The following is a 6,823-nucleotide window of genomic DNA, read 5'->3' as shown; positions in this document are numbered from 1 at the left end:
GCTCCCTGCTGAGAGTGCCACAAATCAGCACGTGGCCTTGGCCCTGAATGAGTTTCATCTGGTTGAAGAGACAAGATATTCGCACAGGAAAGAATCTGAAAACTAGCCAGTTAGAGGCTATTTCGGTGGAATCCTCATGGAGCCTCAGTTTCCTCATCTACAAAGTGGGGACTATCGCTGTGTCCACCTCATAGGGTTCACATGAGGCATAAACAGGTAAACAGCATGGCCCGTGGCTGGAAAGGGCCCCTTTGGGGAAACTAATGTTATCATATGGTGGCGCCGCTTCCTATGAGCTGTCCATATTCTGAATAGAAGAGAGTAGGGTGGGCTATGCCATTTATGGGGACTGTGGAGCGGGGCTCAAGCTGGGGCCTAACGGACAGATCTGCACAGCGAGAGGGACTGAGTGACGTTCCAAGAAAGGACACCTGAGTATCTGGGGCACGGGAGAGGAGATAGGCTGAGAGTTGCGGGGAGCCAGGAGTACACAGGGTTGGGAGAAGGTAGGTCCGATCACAGAGAGCCTGAGAAAGCAAAGACAGACAGGAAGCCAGTGATACCTCCAGACCTGGCCCCACCTTATAAGCAGTCTGGCCCCACCTGCCCACCAGCCTCCCAAGGAAGCTCTCTTGGCTTTGCCTGGCAACCCCCTTCACAGGGAGCCAACAGAGCCTCAGAAAGGCAGGCCCCTACAGACATCTGCACTCCCTAGAAAGTTCTTCCACTGAGCCACACACAGCAGAATCTCACTTGGGCCTCACTGCAAACCCAGCTGTCACCTCTACATCTTACCTGTCTCCCTGTGGCAGCTCTGAGTTCACAGCCACTATGCTTCCTCCTCTTTCTTGCCACCATCACAGTCACCCATATGCTTGGCAACAACCTAAATGCCCCCATCTCACACACACACATGCGCACACGCACACACGCGCACACCCCATGTTCACGCGCGGCCCAGTCTCCTCACTTACCAAATCCAAAGCTGCTTTGAAAAACAGTAAGTTCTCTCCCCTAAAAGTGTTTATGACGTGTGTTTGGCCTAGATGATGTTCTAGAATTGTACCCACTAAGAACAACATGTTATTAGTTTCCATACACTCCAGAAACTGGGCTTTGCACACATCCTCCTGCCAGGATGGAAAGCAGTCATTGTGCCCATCTTACAGATGAAGGAAGTGTGGCTCAAAAAGGTTAGGTGCCTTCCTGAGGTCACCAGCTGGTAAATGACAGAGCAGGGATCTGGACATCTGATTGCAGGCTTCTTCTACCTGTCAGGCTTTTTCTACCTGAGGCCAGCCTGCCTCTCCAAGTTGACAAGCCAATAACTCATTCAGCTCATCACTCTCTGCCCTTCCCCTGTGCCTGGCTCCTGACCCTTAGGAGCAGCTGGAAAAACTCATTCCTTGCTTCTCATCTGCTTTCTAACAGGATCTCCCAGAGGGGCTGGAGGCCTCTCTAAGGTAACGGGGCCATTGGTAAGAGCTCCAGACTAAGCCACTTCCCGTCCTAAATGCTGAGAGGATGGCTTCTCCCTGTGAGATGGGCTCTTTTCAAAGTAAAGGTCTTTTTTTATTGAACTAAACAGTCTTCCCCAAAATAGCCACCTCTGACCTCGCTTGTGCTGCACCCCAATCCACTCCTTCCACAACATGAGTAAAGCCGTCCTACTGAAACTTTCATCCCCAAACCCAAAACTGCAAGGACTTTTTGGTTGTTTTAACTTTTTGATTAAAAAGATATGTCAGCACTGATTCTAAGAGCAGAATGTTCAACTTAAATGGACATCGACAGAGCAATGCTTAGTTGACATTCAGCGCATCTGTGAAACCGAATACTATGCAGCCATTTAAAATGGTGCAGATCAGTTTGTAGTGACAAGGAAAGCTGTCCATGATGCAGTATGTGGAAAAAAGGGAAAAAGGATCACAAGACACTTGTATTCTATGATACTCCTTATGTAAAAACTCACACACACATCAGTACAGAGATATGCGCGAAACAAGCTCACATTAATTTACCACATAAATTCATGCCTGTAGCTGCTGCATGGTGGGACTTGAGGTGACTTCAGTTTCTTTCTTATACTTTCCTGCATTGTTTGAATCTTTTAAAAGACATCTATGTTTGTATAAGCCGACATTAATATTCGTCATTGCATTTAAAAATAAGTAATAGATGCACATTACTGAATTTTTTCCATTTCCTGAAGAATAAAGAAAAAAAATAAAATTACACATAAACTCATCACCCAGAAGTAACCTCCATTAACATTCTGGGAAATTCTCTCCTCCGCCTATTTCCTTTGGATACAATTTTTATACAGTTGGGATAATTCTATAAATATTTATTGAAGACGTACTATTTGCAAAGCGTTCTGCAAGGTTCAGAGACGTGAGGATGCATGAGATGTAAGTGGTATGCCCTCCTACAGTGTCGACCCTGTACGTTCTCCACTCATGGTTTTGACTGGCCATGAAGTGTCCCTTCGTTTGGATAGATCAAGTTCCTGGGGTGTTCCCGTGTCCCCTGGTACTGGAACGCCTGGGCTGCTTTGATATTGTTCAATTAAACAGCACTGCATAAAGCTTAGTGGGCATTTGAGAGAAATACATTCTTAGAAATGGAATTACTTGGTCAAAAGTCGTGAAAAAGCTGACGGATTTTACAATCATTGGCTCATTCCTTCTCATGGCAACCATGGTTTATAAGGCATTTGACTACAATAATTTTTCATTTCACAGATGGCAAAGCTGAGGCAAGGACAAACGCTAAGACTTGTATGAACAAAGCAAGGCACTCAGGAAGCCCTGAGGGCAGGATCCCCATCAGGAGGTCAGGGGTCGGGTGGAGGGGTCACAGGGACTTCCGATGACGTTTCACATTTACGTGCCTCTATTTCTACCCTTTTGCACCAGTCCCCACTGTGTAGATTCCGGGACGCACTCCTTAGCCCAACATCCGTTGATTCCAATGCCTTCTCCTCACCTCCTGCACCCCACTCCACCCCCACTCGAGAAAAGGCCCGAGAGAGGCAGGCAGAAGAGGGCAATGTACAGACAGCATAGCAAATACAGCCTCTCTCAGGAGACCCTGCTGGTGGCTTCTGAGCAAAAATGTCCACCGAGGCCCAAGCCCCCTGAGCCTCCCGCATCAGCCTTGCTCTCTAGCCCGGGGGCTGAGTGCCTGCTCTCAGGGGAGAGCCCTCCAGAAGGCAGCCTGCGAGGCCAAGGCAGCTCTCTTCCTGCTCCCAGGTCTGAGGGCTTCTGCTTAAGGAGGCATTATCGCCATTTAGGCTGAGAAAATGACCTCGACTGGGTAGCTGGCCCTCTCCCCCTCTGCAGGATCAAGTTTCCAACCTGGGCCAGCCACTTCCCCGAGAACCCTCAGCAGAGGCTGCTGGAATGAGGCAAGGAGGTCATTTTTCTCCCACGCCTGATTCCTCTGACAGGTGGTCCTTGAGTTTTGCCATGGAGAACCCCGCACCCCAAGAAGCCGCCTGGGAAAAATAGGAGAAACCTGCTGCGAGCTTAAAATCTTTACAGCCAGAGCAGCCTAGTGGGGTGAGCCCTCTGGGGCCATTCCTAGCCTCGTTTCTCAGGAAGAACCTCGGATCCAGAGCTACCCAGGCTCTCGCTGTCGGAATCCACATCCACCACTTCTCCTGACAGGGTACCTCCTGCGGGCAGGCTCTGAGCCTAAGGCCAAGCATGCTTCATCTCATTTCGCCCTCACAGTAGCCAGTGAAGTGAGTCATGTTCTCTCCATCTTGCTAATGAGGAAACTAAAGCACAGATTGGTGAAGCAATTTTCCCAGCACCACACAGCTAATAAGTGGTGAGGCCAGGCTCAACCCCACCCAGGCCACTGTGATTCCATGTTCTTTCTCCTGCCTCATGATGCCTCATGTTGATGGACATGAGCTGAGAAACAAATCGGATGCTTTGGATAGGAAACTCTGGGGCCCTGGAACAAGACCGTGTGCTCTGCCTCAGCCGCCAGATCAGCAGAGCTCCCCACCCGGCTGAGCTAAGTGTGTTCCCAGTGGCTAAGAGCTTTGGAGCCAAATTGTCCGGTATTCAAATTCCTGCTCCATCATTACTGGCTATGTGACCCTTAGGCATGCTTAGCTTAACTTCTCTGTGCCTCAGTTTCCCCATTTGTAAAATGAGGATAACGAGAGTACCCGCCTCTTAGAGACGTGATGAGGTTTAAACGACTTAATATTCCTAAAGCACGAAGGGCATGCTCTCGTGTCAGTATCCCCTGCTGCGACCATTTTCACTACTAGTGTTGTCGTTGTTGTTGTTGTTGTCATCGTCCTCAAGGATCATGGCTGCCCCGGGAGGGTGGGGCTCTCGGCTCAGCTTGGGCTGGTGCTGGACTGGCAGGGCCATGCCGAGCAGGGGCGAAGAAGCCAGCTACTCAGGCCCTGCAGAGCCCAGGATGCCAAGACCCAGGGAAGACACCCTAAGATGGTTCTCTCTCTTCCAAAAGGGGTGGGTCTGCACCCGTCCTTGTCCCCTAGGAGGAGATACACTCGGGTGGCAAGTGGCCCTGATTTCTATCAGTTCCTGTGTGGTCCTAACCTGAAAAAGAAAACCTTGGTGGTAAAAGATTTTGCAGAAAATCCTCTGAAGCAAAGTTACTGGGAAAAACAAAAACACACAGGACTTCCCGAATCCTCTCAGGAAACAAGAATCTCCTCCCCAGTAGCTGAGTGTTTGTGATAAACCAAAAGAAACCCTCGGATTTCCTAGAGCTGCAGGAATAAACACCCATGGCCCTTCCCAGGGTGTTCTGGAAGCCCCACATGCCTCACGAGCATTTCTTGCCCTGGAGCACCAGACACTCTGGGTGCTGGTTCCCTGAGGGACCAGCACATTCACTCAGCGGCCGAGGCCCAAGCCTGCAGTAGCGATGGGGAAGCTTGGGCTGCCCTCCAAATCCCTTCCTGCTGGGTCTCCAAAAAATAAACACACACATGCTGCTTGTGACATTGTTAGAGGTAAGGGGGATGATGACATTGTATACGCCGACTCTGTCCTTTGAAATCTTAGCCTAACCAAATCCACTGCACTGAGTGTCTGCAGAGTCAGACGGGAGAACTGAGGGAAGGAAGAATTTCCCTACCCAGCCAGTCCCACAGACAAGGCCAAACACCCTAATCCGCAGACTACTGTGTGCCTACGCCTCTGTCATGGTGCCTGGAGCAGCACAGAGCCCCTACCCAGGCTCCCCACATTCCCTCTGGCTCCCCTCCAATCTGTTCTCGAAGCCACAGCCAGAGTGACCTTTTCAAGATGCAAATCTGATCATGTCACTCCCCACTTAAGCCCTTCAATGAATCCCCATCACTCTTGGAATCAAGACAAAAATCTTAATGTGAACGACAAGACAAAAATTTTAATGTGAACGACAAGACAAGGCCACGGCCCGCCCCACACCCAGTTCTGATAAGCTCTCTCCTGGAGCAGAGCCTTTGAACTCACCATTCCCTCTGCCTGGAACACCCCTTCTTCCTCTTTACCTAACTCCGACTTTTCCTTCCAATTGGTCGGACCACCCTGTCCCAGGCCCACAGAGCACCCCAACCCTCTCCTCTGCTGCACAAATCAAGGGCAATTTTACATGGATTTGGGGGCTTCCTTGACTGATGTCTCAGCCCCTGAATAAGAAGATTATAAGCTCCTTGAGGACACAGACTGTCAGTTTTTTCTCATTATTGTATTTCCAGGGCCTAACACAGCACAGGGCACCTGATCAACCTTTCTTAAATGTATGAATAAATTCGCATTAAAATCGATGTAGTCCAAATAGCACTGGGTTGAGTGGATTTTCCATGTTTCCCTGCTCCCCGACTCAAAAAAAAAAAAAAGAAAAAAAAAGACACTAATTAAGAACTGTTCTCCCAAAAAGATATCAGCCAAGAAAAGCTCAACACACACGTGACACTACTAAGTTACCAACAACCTCCCAGGGCCCTCAGGTTAAAAGACTGATTTTTTTCTGAATTCCATTCACAAGAAAATACCAGCCCCCAGGGCTTCAGCAGCTCTGCCTCTCTCCTTCACATAGCAGTGCTTCTACCTCGGGGCCTTTGCCCATCCTGCTCCCTCAGCCCAGAACAGCCTGGAACAACCCAGAACAGCCCTCTCCCCCTCACCCAGCCATCAACACATCCACCTGGCTCACTGCTAACATCCATCAGGCCTCAATTTAAATGTCCCCTCCTCTAAACCAGCCTCCCCGTGAGTGTCCACTTAGCTCCTTCTCCAGAGCTAGGATTGCGATTTGGAGATATGTTCAGTGTGAGGTCCTTTGTTAAAGGCCAGTCTCCCCTACCAGGTTGCGAGAAGCAGAGAGGCTACTTCTGTTTTGCTCACTGCTGTATGGCCAGCATCTGCGAGGCTGCCTGGCACACAGTAGGTATTCACTAAATATAGTGAAAATAGACTGAATGAGCAATTCTGCTGACCAAACTCGCTCCTTCTGGCACATGGTGGTTCACGCCTGACACATGCTCCCTTCAGCTGACTGAGCCGTCCTCACAGTCCTCAGGCCTCGGCAGGTCATGATCGAGAGGCTTCTTCTCCAGCCCCCCAGCGAAGCCCACAGGCCCAGCACCAACCCCAGCGCCAACCCCAGTCCTCTACCAGGGCTGAGTGATCAGGGGCCCACACCAGGGCAGATGTGCAACCCGTCCCACTCTGCCCCAGCTCCTGGGGACCACCTTGTTTCCCTGGCTTGGCTACTAGCAATACCTACACTATTACAACCAAGCCGGCCCCCTGAAGCCTCATAATGGAAGCAGGTTAAGGAG

At 50.1% G+C, this 6,823-nt stretch overlaps 1 protein-coding gene across 1 annotated transcript in view; it reads right to left on the bottom strand.

The window, feature by feature from the left end:
• Positions 1-6,823, bottom strand: part of SLIT1 (slit guidance ligand 1) — a 156,128-nt gene that overhangs the window by 137,545 nt on the left and 11,760 nt on the right. The window lies entirely within an intron of this gene.

The sequence above is a fragment of the Pteropus alecto genome, unplaced genomic scaffold, assembly GCF_000325575.1.
Source record: "Pteropus alecto unplaced genomic scaffold, ASM32557v1 scaffold88, whole genome shotgun sequence".
NCBI classification, from domain to species: domain Eukaryota; kingdom Metazoa; phylum Chordata; class Mammalia; order Chiroptera; family Pteropodidae; genus Pteropus; species Pteropus alecto.
This window is presented reverse-complemented; position numbering and strand designations above follow the sequence as displayed.